This window comes from Chrysemys picta, chromosome 20 (assembly GCF_011386835.1).
Source record: "Chrysemys picta bellii isolate R12L10 chromosome 20, ASM1138683v2, whole genome shotgun sequence".
In the NCBI taxonomy this organism is placed as follows: Eukaryota; Metazoa; Chordata; order Testudines; family Emydidae; genus Chrysemys; species Chrysemys picta.
In genome coordinates this window covers 3,647,610-3,660,732 of record NC_088810.1, presented here as the reverse complement: position 1 = coordinate 3,660,732, position 13,123 = coordinate 3,647,610, and the positions used below count along the sequence as shown (strand labels likewise).

The 13,123-nt window shown below is 48.3% G+C and overlaps 2 pseudogenes; both read left to right on the top strand.

Annotated features, from left to right (window-relative positions):
• LOC135976890 (probable G-protein coupled receptor 33) lies at nt 1-1,363 on the top strand (annotated as a pseudogene).
• A 2,119-nt stretch (nt 1,364-3,482) lies between these two features.
• LOC135976889 (probable G-protein coupled receptor 33) lies at nt 3,483-4,634 on the top strand (annotated as a pseudogene).
• Nucleotides 4,635-13,123: the final 8,489 nt, after the last annotated feature.

Sequence of the window (13,123 nt, the reverse complement as noted above, 5' to 3'; positions counted from 1 at the left end):
ATGAGACCAGCGTTGAATTCTGAGGAGAATGGGGTCCAGTGAGTCCTGTGTGTGGCTGAAGCCTAATGGGTTTGTGCAGGGAGGAGAATTAAATGCCGTGTTTCTCACTGCTAGGGCATGGGCTGCACATGTCTGTCTCTCTCTCCCTTCCCCTCTTCTGTCGTCTCCAATCCCCTTTGTGTTCTTATGGTCTCACAGCCCCTCTGCCTTCCTGGCCTGCCTGACCCCTCATGGCCCCTCCACCTTCCCAACAAGGGGAGCGATAGCTCAGTGGTTTGAGCATTAGCCTGCTAAACCCAGCATTGCAAGTTCAATCCTTGACAGGGCCATTTAGGGAGCGGGGGCAAAAAAAAAGTTGGGGATGGGTCCTGCTTTTCGAGTAGGGGGTTGGACTAGATGACCTCCTGAGGTCCCTTCCAACCCTAATATTCTATGACCTGTCTGACCACTCATGGTCCCTCTGCCTTCACAGGCAGCCTAGCCTTTCACAGCACCTCTGACTTCCCAGCCAGTCCAGCACCCTCACACCCCCTCTGCCTTCCCGGCCAACTGAACCCTCGCGTCACCTCCACCTTCCCTGCTTGCCCGGCCACTCACCGCCCCTCTGCTCCAGCAGCCAAAAAGAGCAATCTGCAGCTTTTTGGGAAGGGAAGTCAAGTGGCAGCTGCGTGTGGCACCCCCTGGTGGGCGTGGCTGGCTGTGGGCTCTGCCTGTGGGTTTTGCGGCTGAGAATGATGGTGACTTCCATCTGTTACTCATCTACCTGCTCACATCCTGCTTTATAACTCTGTTCACATTTACATCTGCCTGGGTTTCCACTGGGTCTTTGGCACGGCCATGTGCGAGCTCCTCAATGCCTGCCTCTCCCTGGGCATGTTCTCTGCCATTTTCCTCACCTTCACCAGCCTGGACCACTACACTGTCACATGCCACCCCGTCTGGTGCTGGTGTCACCGCACTGTGACCCGGGCCAAGAAGCTGGTCGTGGGCGTGTAGCTGGTCTCTTTCGCCCTCAGCGCTCCCTAACTAGGTTTCCAGGAAATCCCGGAGATGGAGGGGGCAGAGTTACCTGCACGAATAGTTACACCTTCTCTGGAGAGGGGGATGGAGCCGAGATGCAGGCCTGGAGGAGACATCTCCATCTGCTGATCTTCAGGGTGCAGTTCCTGCTTGGCATCCCGCTGCCCCTCTGCACCAGCGTGGGATGCCAGAGCCGGATGGGGCTGGAGATGAAGAAGAAGGGTCCGCGAGGAGCGGGAAGCCTTTCAAAGTCATGGTGACTGCGATGGTGTCATTCTACCATCTCTGCCAGGGCTTGCTGCTCTACAAGAATGCGGTGCCGATGTCGGTCACAAGTGCCTGAAATGCCTGGAGTTAGAGAGCATTAGAAACTTGTCATCCCACCTGTTCCTTTATCCCTCATGGTTCTGATACCTGATGGGTTCCAGGTATCTCAATGTTTATAAACCAAGCAGTGTCCTTGGGATTCCAGATTCCTTTTTATCTGCAGAATCCCATGCATTCTAGGTCTCTCCATTTTTTCAAAGTCAATGGCTGTTAAGGGTTCCAGATCACTAGCTGGCTCTAGAATCTTGTTTGTTCTAGTCTCTCGATGTAGTCTAACTTAACTGATTCTCATGGGTTCTGCATCACTGGCTGGCTCTGGACTCTTCGTTTTAAGTCTCTCAAAGTGTTCACACTCAATAGGGTCCATGGGTTCTAGATTCCTGACTGGTGCTAGGACCCCAGTGGATTCTAGAGTGTTTTTAAATCATATAGACTCCAACAGGTTCCAGCTTCTTTGTTGATCTAAAAATCTCATGGGGGTTCTAGATTTCCAAATGGTTTCAAATCCATTTGGTGTGATGTATTATAGAAGAGTCTGTGTATTATAATAGCAAAAACTAGCTCTTCTCTAGTGCTTGCCCTCAGTAGATATCAAAGAACTTTGCCAAGTAGGTCAGCAGCAGTCTTCCAGTTTTTGCAAATGTGGAAACTGAGGCAGTGAGTATGGAAGTGACTTGGCTACGGTCATTCAGTCCGCCTCCTGAGACCTGGACCTGGTCTCTATCAAACACTGACTCCTTAAACAGTAAGCTCTCTCTTGTCTTTATACAGTGCCGAGCACAGCACGGTTTGGGGCCATGACTACACCTCCCACTAGATTCTAGCCCCGGTTCTGGGAGGGGAATGGAAGCTAGTTTTAAAGCAATGGCTGTTTCTTAGGTGGTTTCTCTGCTAAGACAGTGTCCGAATGATCATTTCCATTTATGGTTTGCAACTTTTCGACCTGAGAGAGGAGGTTGGGGTGGAGCATGTAGAAGACAGAGAGTTAAAGGGAGTGAACTCAACACGCAAGGCAAAGCTGAGGCAAGGACAGACACGCAGATGTTTTGCTGGGCAAACACATGTCATCTGAATCTCTCTGCTGGGTCCGTGTTTCCACCACCTGCTGCCCAGGTGAGTTAAAACAATGGGCAGAGGGCCCAGCATTGGGTCTAAAGGGGAATGTCCTTGCTAAGACCACCTAGGAGCCACACAAATTTGCTATTGTAAAGGCAAACCAGTCAGACTCCCTGCCACTAGGTATCAGTGGGGTTCTCCTGTGAAACTCCCTGTCACTGGGTATCAGTAGTGTTAGCCTGTGAAAGTCCCTGCCGCCGGTAGCACTGGGGTTAACATGGGGCACTCAATAGACAGAGGTAGTAGGTGAGGTCTGTGACGTGGGTGAATTTTTCTGTTTTGTTTCATGTTAATCAGATGAGGGGTTCCCCATTTGCAGAGTCTAAACAACAACACCCCACGTCCCTCCCACAGCCCAGGAGTCTTGGCTCCCAGCCGCTCCCCCATTCTCTAACCATTAGGCCATTCTACAGAGCAGACAGGACTGCAGGATAATACAGCTATGAAGGAGGCAGCACGGCTTGGGTGCAGAGAAGCAGCTAAGTGGATTGTGGCTTCCTGTGTTACAATGTAGGTGAGAAGGACCCTGCACGCTCTCATGAGTCAGGGTGTAGTAGCAGTTCCTGTGACTGGCAGATGAGCACAAGTGATGAGGTGGGGGAGGGGTGGCTTTTTCTTCATTGTAACAGTGAGTTGCACCAGCACCAGCTCCTGCAAGCTAGGAGGCAGCAGCACTGATCCCCCCCCCCCAACTGAGTAGACCTGATCCCCTGTCCTGGGGCCAGATTGGTGCTGACCACCCTAGAGTGGAAAGGCCCCAGGTCCCATTCCCTGCTCCCCTGAACAAGCCAGTAGTCCAGATCACAGCTATTTGATAATCTCTACATAGCTGTATGTTTGATCTACTGGAGTGTCCCCTTCTCCACTCCTCCCATTTCTGCTATTCCACTTGTCCTCCCCTACTGCTCACAGCTCTATCCTGTAGCAGTGAGTTCCACCGGCTATAGCCCAGGTTCTGACAATATCCAGCCTGGATATTCTGGAGGGCCACAGGGTGCCCAGAGAGATTGTCTCCAATGATGCCTTCCTATCCCACTCTGGTATTTCTCGCTTTTCCTCTTCCACTCTCCCTTTTCGCCTCCATTGTCATCCCTTTCAACCCCTCTAATATCTCTTCTCAGGGTACAGTGGAACAAGATATCTCGGCACTCCCACCAACCACAGTGGCAAATTCCAGCAAGACCCCAGAGACCATGAAGACCCCTCACCTGGCCTCTGCTGTGTTGTTTTTCACCCACTTCCTGGTGGGTGTGGTGGGGAACAGGCTGTACCTGTGAGTGCTGGGACTGAAGATGAGGAGGACGATGACCACGCTCTGGTTCCTCCACCTGGTCTCCTGCTACCTCCTCTTCACCCAGCTGATCCCCTTCTTCACCGTCTACGTCCTTCTGTATTTCCACTTGGTCTTTGGCATGGCGACAAACTTCTCAATGCCTTCAGTTCCATGGGCATGTTCTCCATCTTCCTTCTCACCCTCATCAGTCTGGACTGCTACACCCTCACTCATCATCCCATTTGGTCCTGGAATCATCACACCATTTCCTGGGATACGAAGCTGGTCGTCTGTCTGTGGCTAGCCTCCTTTGGTCTCAGTGCTCCCTACCTGGCTTTCCGGGAGACCCGTATGGTGGATAGGGACAGAATTGCTAGACTCATTAAGTACTACATCTCCGTAGATTGGAATGGAGCCGAGATGCAGGACCTGTGGATATGGGTCCATCTGGCCATCTTCATCTTCCGGTACCTGCTGGGCTTCCTGCTGTCCTTCTGCACCATTGTGGGATGCTATGTCTGTGTGGGGATGAATATGAAGGAGAAAAAGCTGGCGAGGGCTGGGAAGCCCTTCAAAGTCATTGGTGGCCATGGTGGTTTCCTTCTTCCTCGGCTAGCTGCCCTACCACCTATACCGTGGCTTAAAGCTCTACAAGAAGGAGGTGCCAAAGTCACTGAAAAGCGTTCTCTCAGTCATTTAGAGCTTCAAGTCCTGCTTCAATGCCTGCTTCTCCCCCATCCTCTACCTCTTAGTGGGGGAGAAGTTCTGGCAGGTCTTCAGGATGTCTCTTTTACCTCTGGTCAAGGTGGCTTTTTTTGATGATCTCAGCAGCAGTTCCCCTGAGTCTAGTGGAAGACATGGGTCAGAAGTCGAGAACACAAAACAGGAGATCGTGTGAAGGTGGCCAGACTTAAGGAGAGTTGAAAACTTTCCATCCCAGTTTTTCCTGCATCCCCAAAGTTTCTAAAAGCTGATGTGTTCCAGCTATGTCAATGTTTATATACCCCGCAGGGTCCCTGGATTCTAGATTCCCATGCATTCTAAGTTTCTCAATTTTTTGAAATTCAATGGGTCATCAATGGCAGCAGATCAGTAGCCAGCACCAGAATCTTCTTTGTTTTAGGTCTCTGACTGTGTTCTAACTTAATTGACTCTCTTGGATTCTGCATCACGAGCTGGCTGTGGAATTTCATTGATTGTAAGCCTCTCAATGTGTTTAAACACAAAGTCCATGGGTTCTAGAGTCCCGACTGGATCTAGAACATCACTGGATTCTAGAATGTTTTCAAACTACATAGAAGCCAACAGGTTTCAGATTGTTTGCTAAAAGTTTAATCGTGGTTCTAGATTTCCAAATGGTTAAAATCGATTAGGTATAGTATATTAAAGAAGAGTCTGTGTATTATAATTGCGATATCTGTGTCTTCTCTAGTGCTTATCATCAGTACGTCTCAAAGAACTTTAACAAGGAGGTCTATAGGAGTCTTCCAGTTTTTACAAATGGGGAAACTGAGGCACAGAGTGGGGAAGTCATTTAGCCAAGGTAACCCATTAGAACCTTTGGTCCGTCCAGTGGCAGTACTGGGAACAAACCCAGCTCTCCTGCATCCCAGCCCAGGTCTCTATCCATTGTGGGCTTTCTGGGACATGGACTGTCTTTTTGGTCTGTGTTTGTACAGTGCCTAGCACAGCAGGGTCCTGGGCCAGGACTTGGCTCCCAGCACTGCTGAAATAAATAATATTAATTAATAATAATTCCCACATGTTGCTTGAACTACGTAGTTTCCATAAGTCTTTTGTGGCGGCTGTGAAATAATTGCCAATACCATGTGACCCGATCACTGGGGTATTTCGTGTGTGGAGGCTCTGCCTTAATTTAAGAGCCACTGGTAAGGAAAACAAGCCGGCAGGACAAAGAATGACTTCAGAGAAACCAACTACCCAAGAACACTTCAGAGTGGTGAAGAGGTAACATCCAAGCTAGTAACTGTGATGCTGTAGGGAATGTGGGTGACCATTCATAATATTATGGATACCAATATTATGAAATTGCAGTGAATCAGACGAGATATGCCCTGTAAGGTTGCAGTGGAAAAGTTATTGTAGAAATGGAGTGTGGCCTCCTTTCCAGATGGCTGGAGGGACGGTCACAACTGCCCCCGGTGGGCAGAACCAGGACATCCATGCCCATCCCACCGGAAGCAGAGGGGCGGGACAGGAAACAGAAGTATAAAAGGCAGGTCCTCCAGCTCAGTTGGAGAGGAGCTGCTGGAGGGAAGGATGTCTCCCACACGGTGCCGGAGCTTGGACCCAACAGCAACCGCTCTAGCTCCTCAGACCTGGAGGGACTGCCAGAGCTGCTGATTGCTGGAGACAGTGAACAGTTGCTGGGGCTGCCATTAGCTGTTTTATCCTGGTGGAAAGAACAACGACCCTGGGACCCAGGTATTTCCACCTCTCCCCCTGAACGAGAGTGTAGGAAGTTGCCTGGGGAGATTAATATAATTTGGCTGTTTTCAGAGTAGCAGCCGTGTTAGTCTGTATCTGTAAAAAGAACAGGAGTCTTTGTGGCACCTTAGAGACTAACAAATTTATTTGAGCATAAGCTTTCATGGGCTACAGCCCACTTCATCGGATGCATAGAATAGAACATATAATAAGAGTTTGTGCATATTTGTGTGTGTGTGTGTGTGTGTGTATATATATATAATTAGACACACACACAGAAGATGCCATACCAACTCTAAGAGGCTAATTAAATAAGATGACCTGTTATCAGTAGGAAAAAAACTGTTGTAGTGATAATCAAGATGGTCAATTACAGACAGTTGTTAAGAGGTGTAAGGTAGTTATCATAAGGAAATAGATTCAAGTAGTGTAATGACACAGCCAATGACTCAGCTTGAATAGAGACTGGGAATGGCTGAGTCATTACACTACTTGAATCTATTTCCTTATGATAACTACCTAACACCTCTTAACAGCTGTCTGTAATTGACCATCTTGATTATCACTACAACAGTTTTTTTCCTACTGATAACAGGTCATCTTATTTAATTAGCCTCTTAGAGTTGGTATGGCATCTTCTGTGTGTGTGTGTGTGTGTGTCTAATACACACACACACACACACACACACAAATATGCACAAACTCTTATTATATGTTCTATTCTATGCATCCGAAGAAGTGGGCTGTAGCCCATGAAAGCTTATGCTCAAATAAATTTGTTAGTCTCTAAGGTGCCACAAGTACTCCTGTTCTTTTTAATTTGGCTGCGTTTCTGACCGACAGCTGGCCAGTGTGTTGCCTCAGGATTTCTCTGCTGACCTATTGGTGTACCACTCCACCACTGTTAGGGCCCTGGGCTGGGACCTGATGGAGTCGGGTGAGCCCAGGTCCCCCTACCACCTCACCCAGGGGTGGCAGGCTCCCACTCTGGGCAAAAGTTCTGCATTTGTTGGTGGTCCACCAGAGCCAGAACCCCTGATTGTTTGGTGCTCTGCCCTGCCTGAGGTCTGGTCTTATGGACTCATTACTGCTCTGTCCTGACTGCAGCCCAGAGCCCCCTGTTTGCTGCCCTGCTCTGCCCTGCCTGAGGGCCTGGGCTTATAGCCACTGCTGCTTTACATTGATTACAGGCCAGAGCTTTCTAGTTGTTTGCTGTCCTGCCCTGTCAGAGGGCTTGGGCCCCTAACTAATTACTGCTCTACACCGCCGAGTGATGGAGACCCCAGTGCCCAATCCCCCTGAACTGTGCCCTTCTACCAGTGTAGCAGAGAGGGGGCATGGCCTCCTTCCCACACAGAGGAGGAACAGCCACAACCATCTTAGTTATAATTTGCTAAGTATGATTTATATGTATGTATCATCATTGTATCGTGAGTTATAAATATGTGTGGTATATTGATATCTCCAACTTGTGCTGTGTATCTGGGTGACACCCCCAGACACTTTGGCATCTGCACTATCCAGCCTGTTGGATGGCCCATCCAGGGGAATCAGCTGTACAATGAGCCCACTGAGAGAAGCTAGGGGCTATACCTATGAGTCAGCAGGAGATGTAGGGAGATGCCTGTGCACAGGGGACTCCAAGTGCTTTTCCATGCCCATATGAGGGGAGCTTTTGTTTGGGACAGAAGATGTACAAGCCACATTGCAAACATATAAAAAGGCAGCTGCATCTTCTCCATTTTGTCTTCAAGCCTGCTTCTTACCTCTGGAGCAACTTCTCTACAAACTGAAGCTTTGAACAAAGGACTGACAGAGCCATCCAAGCTTTGGGTGTGTTCCAGAAGAACTTTACAAGCCAGAGAACTCACCAGTGCTACTAGGAACCTGAACTATGGACTCAGAAATCATATGTACAGTAACTCCTCACTTAAAGTCATCCCAGTTAAGGTTGTTTCGTAGTTATGCTGCTGATTGTCAAGGCTGTATCCCCACTTTGAACTTTAGGGTACAATGTGGGGGCCTGCATGAAGACTTCTAAGCTTAACTACCAGCTTAGCTCTGGTCCGCTGCCACCATCTCAAGCTAATTCCCTTCCCTGGGAAGCCTTGAGAAACCTTTCACCCATTCCCTGGTGAATACAGATCCAACCCCCTTGGATCTAAAAACAAGGAAACATCAATCAGGTTCTTAAAAAGAAGGCTTTTAATTAAAGAAAAAGGTAAAAATCATCTCTGTAAAATCAGTATGGAAAATAACTTTACAGGGTAATTAAACTTAAAGAGCCCAGAGGACTCCCCTCTAGTCTCAGGTTCAAAGTACAGCAAACAAAGAAACACTCTAGTAAAAGGTACATTTACAAGTTGAGAAAACAAAGTAAAACTAAGACGCCTTGCCTGGCTTTTTACTTACAAGTTTGAAATAGGAGAGACTTGTTTAGAAAGATGTGGAGAACCTGGATTGATGTCTGGTCCCTCTCAGTCCCAAGAGTGAACGAACTCCCAAACAAAACACAAACAAAAGCCTTCTTCCCCCCCCCCCAAGATTTGAAAGTATCTTGTCCCCTTATTGGTCCTTTGGGTCAGGTGTCAGCCAGGTACCTGAGCTTCTTAACCCTTTACAGGGAAAAGGATTTTGGAGTCTCTGGCCAGGAGGGATTTTGTAGTACTGTACACAGGACAGCTGTTACACCCTTCCCTTTATTGTTATGACACTGATCAATTAGGGACCATGCTCGTTTAAAGTTGTGCAATGCTCCCTTCTAACGGTGTTTGGCAGCAGCCTGCTTTGTCCCCTGCTTGCAGGAAGAGCAGCCGGTTGCAGCTGGCTGGTGGGGGCTTGGAACCAGGGTGGACCTGCAGCCCCCTATCAACTCCCTCCTCAGCTCCCCGCTCCCCTAATTTCCCTGTGCAACAGCTGCCTGCAGTTCAGCTGTGTCCCTCCCCCCACTGCCATGTGCTGCTCCTGCCCTTTGCCTTGGAGCTGTTCCCTGAGACTCCTGCTTCCTGTGGGGGGAGGGGGGGAGAAATGGAAGAGGGGGCTAATGTCATGGTGTCCCCCTCCCTCCCTGCTTACCCCATCTTCCATAGAGCAGGGGGGACACACCAGGGCTCAGGACAGAGGGAGCTTGCAGCAGCTGTGGTCTCAGCAAGCTGATTTAATTAACAAGGCCGTGTACTTAAAGGGGAAATGCACATATCTCCCTCCATTCCTGCTGCCTTGCAATGTGAGAGAGTTAACCCTTGAGGGCTCAGCCAATTGCTAGTTCATCATTTAGCAGGAAGGGAAATATCCCACCCTCTGACTCCTCCACCTCAACCAAGCTTCACAATCATCATCACTGTGTTGCAGTATTAAATTGTTAGTATAAGTTTTAAACAATGTGTGTGTATATATACACACACACACACACACACACAGTCTTTTGTCTGGTGAAGAAAAACTTCCCCGGAACCTAACCCCCTCATTTACATTAATTCTTATGGGGAAATTGTATTAGTTTAACATCGTTTCACTTAAAGTCTCATATTTCAGGAACATAACTACAACATTAAGTGAGGAGTTACTATACTTACGTGATTTCACCATTTAACAACTCTCTTCTCTTTCTTTTAGTTACAAAAGAATCACAGAAGATTAGGACTGGACGAGACCTCAGGAGGTCATCTAGTCCAACCCCCTGCTCAAAGCAGGACCAATTCCCAACTAAATCATCCCAGCCAGCTCTTTGTCAAGCCGGGCCTTAAAAACCTCTAAGGAAGGAGATTCCACCACCTCCCTAGGGAACCCATTCCAGTGCTTCACCACCCTCCTAGTGAAGTAGTTTTTCCTAATATCCAACCTAAACCTCCCCCACTGCAACCTGAAACCATTACTCCTTGTTCTGTCATCTGCCACCACTGAGAACAGCCGAGCTCCATCCTCTTTGGAACCCCCCTTCAAGCAGTTTGGGGAGAGGGATAGCTCAGTGGTTTGAGCATTGGCCTGCTAAACCCAGGATTGTGAGTTTAATCCTTGAGGGGGCCACTTAGGGATCTGGGGCAGAAATCAGTACTTGGTCCTGCTAGTGAAGGCAGGGGGCTGGACTTGATGACCTTTCAAGGTCCCTTCCACTTCTAGGAGATAGGATATCCCCATTGACTAGTTGAAGGCTGCTATCAATTCCCCCCTCACTCTTCTCTTCTGCAGACTAAACAACCCCAGTTCCCTCAGCCTCTCCTCATAAATAATGTGCCCCAGCCCCCTAATCATTTTTGTTACCCTCCCTGGACTCTCTCCAACTTGCCCACATCTTTTCTGTGTGGGGGGGGGGGGGGGCAAAACTGGATGCAATATTCCAGATGTGGCCTCACCAGTGCTGAATAGAGGGGAATAATCACTTTCCTCAATCTTCATTAATGATCTGGATTATGGGATGGATTGTACCCTCAGCAAGTTTGCCAATGACACTAAGCTGTGCGGAGAGGTAGATATGCCAGAGAGTAGGGATAGGGTTCAAAGTGACCAAGACAAATTGGAGGATTGGGCTAAAAGAAATCTGATGAGGTTTAGCAAGGACAAGTGCAGATTCTTGCACTTTGAAAAGGACCATGCACCACTCCAGACTGGGGACCAACTGGCTAAGTGGCAGTTCTGCAGAAAGGAACCTGGGGATTACAGTGGACGAGATGCTGGATATGAGTCAACAATGTGTCCTTGTTGCCCAGAAAGCTAACAGCATATTGGGCTGCATTAGTAGGAGTACTGCCAGCAGATCGAGGAAGTGATTATTCCCCTCTATTCGACACTGGTGAGGCCACACCTGGAGTATTGTATCCAGTTTTGGACCTGAGGTCTCTTCCAACCCTAATCTTCTATGATCATGTTTTCCAAGCCCCTGTATGTTTCAAAAGCCAAAAGGTTCCTATGCATTCTAGATGTTTGGCTGGTTCTTCAACCTCTTGGGTTCTAGGTCTATCAAAGTTTTAAAATCCAGAGAGGTCCTATGTAGTCTAGTTTCCGACCTCCTATATGACATTGTTTTACTTAAAGTACAGTAAAGGATCTTTTTTGGGGGGGGGGGATAAGGCAGAGCATCACATTTATTGGTAATACATGTATCAATCAACACTGTATCATATGCATATAATATTTTACTCATGCGCGCACACACACAAGCACACTCCGTCTTGTTGTTGTTACCAACTAGTTGCTCCCCTTAACTTCATTGGCCAAGTGAGTTAGATGCGAGAGGGGTGGATCCGAGCATCTGTCGATTTGGATCGATGCTCCGGTGTTGACAAGATGAGACCGGAGATCCTCTGCAAGACACCTCACATTTATAGCCGCTCCCCTCTCATACAAATCTATACTAGATGCAAAATCTGTGTCTGTCAGTTGGTCTTCTGTGGCGCTTCCTTCTGGGTGTTGTCTTAATGCTGCCACACTTATTTTCAAAGAGGGTGTTTTTCAAAAGAAGGTGCTCGCTTCTAACTCCCAAGGCCATCAATATATCTGATTTTTTTTTTTTAATGAGCCCACCTGACAAGTTTTATTGTTCTTGGGTCTGGCTTCCATCCCCTCTCCAACTGTTGCAGCTGTCTAGAGGTGCTTGCCTTCCACGCCTTACTCATTCACACCTCATTCATTCAACAGGGCAATTGATAAAAAGGGGGGAGATCTTATTCTACTCCTAGCGAAAAGACACTTTTCTTCTACCTTAACTATCCCTAGGGGCTATAACATACCAAGGCTCAATAAAAAGTTTCTATATAAGGATATGATACAAAGTTCCTATATCAAAGGACTTGATACAAAGTTGTATGAAAATAGATGTTATATATGGAAAGACTTAATACAAGGTTATATGAAGACGCATAATACAAAGTCCTATGAAAATAATAGTTATACGAAGATGCTTTATGCAGAGATTTATCTACAACATCCTAGAACACAGAGGACCAGTTTAGGTTTTAAAAAACTTTCAGACCCAAGAGGTTCAAGAACCTCTCAAATGTCTAGAACTGGTAGGGTACTATTGGGTTTTTTAAATGTTTGTGTGTGTATGTACATATATATATTGTCAGGGTTCCCTCCCCACTCTGAACTCTGGGATACAGATGTGGTGACCTACATGAAACACCCCCCTAAGCTTATTTCTACCAACTTAGGTTAAAACTTCCCTAAGGCACTCTAGACGAGCACTTTGTTGCTTGCGGTACAAATTCGCTGGAGACCACGCTTTCACACACCAGTGCCCTTTTATTTCCCTGTATTTTCCCACCCCCACGTATATACAGTTCAGTATCAGTCAGGTAGCCCCTTAGGGAACAGCTTGCTCTTACCACTAGCTGGGCACAACAGGCCCTCACACCTCACTTTCCTGTTTTTCACCCCTGCCCTTCCTACTTCCTTCCTGCTAGCTTTATAGGCCTTCCTCTCAGCAGGCTCACAGGTGATTGCTCTCAGGCTCCTTTAATGAGCCACACCCTGCCAGCTCCAGTCAGTTCCCCTTTATGGGAGCTATGCTAGCAGGTTCTGAGCTAACGGGCTGGTTCAGTGCCTCTTAAGCCAGCACCCTGTTACACACCCTCACCCTTAAGAATGGTGCACCCAGGCCACCTTTGGCCCCTCCGCCATTCCCCCGAAGGAGGCTCTTTCGGGGAGCGCTCCCAGCTGGGTCCTTCCCAGCCAGCACCCTGGATGGTTTTTCCATCCTTCTCCCACAGAAGGAGCATTTTTCTGGGAGTGGTGGGGCCCCCCATCTCTGCTTCCACGCACAGGTCGTCACGCCAATCGCAGTGTGGCAGGCCCACTATCCCCAGCTCCCCCTGGGTGTCTGGCCGGGGTCCTGGGGTTCTTTCATCTTCCAGCAGGACCTCCCGCGTCTCAGTTTCCCCCGGCTCTTTGTGGCTTGGGCCCCTCTGACGGGGGGGTCGGCATTCATCCCACCTCGGGGCA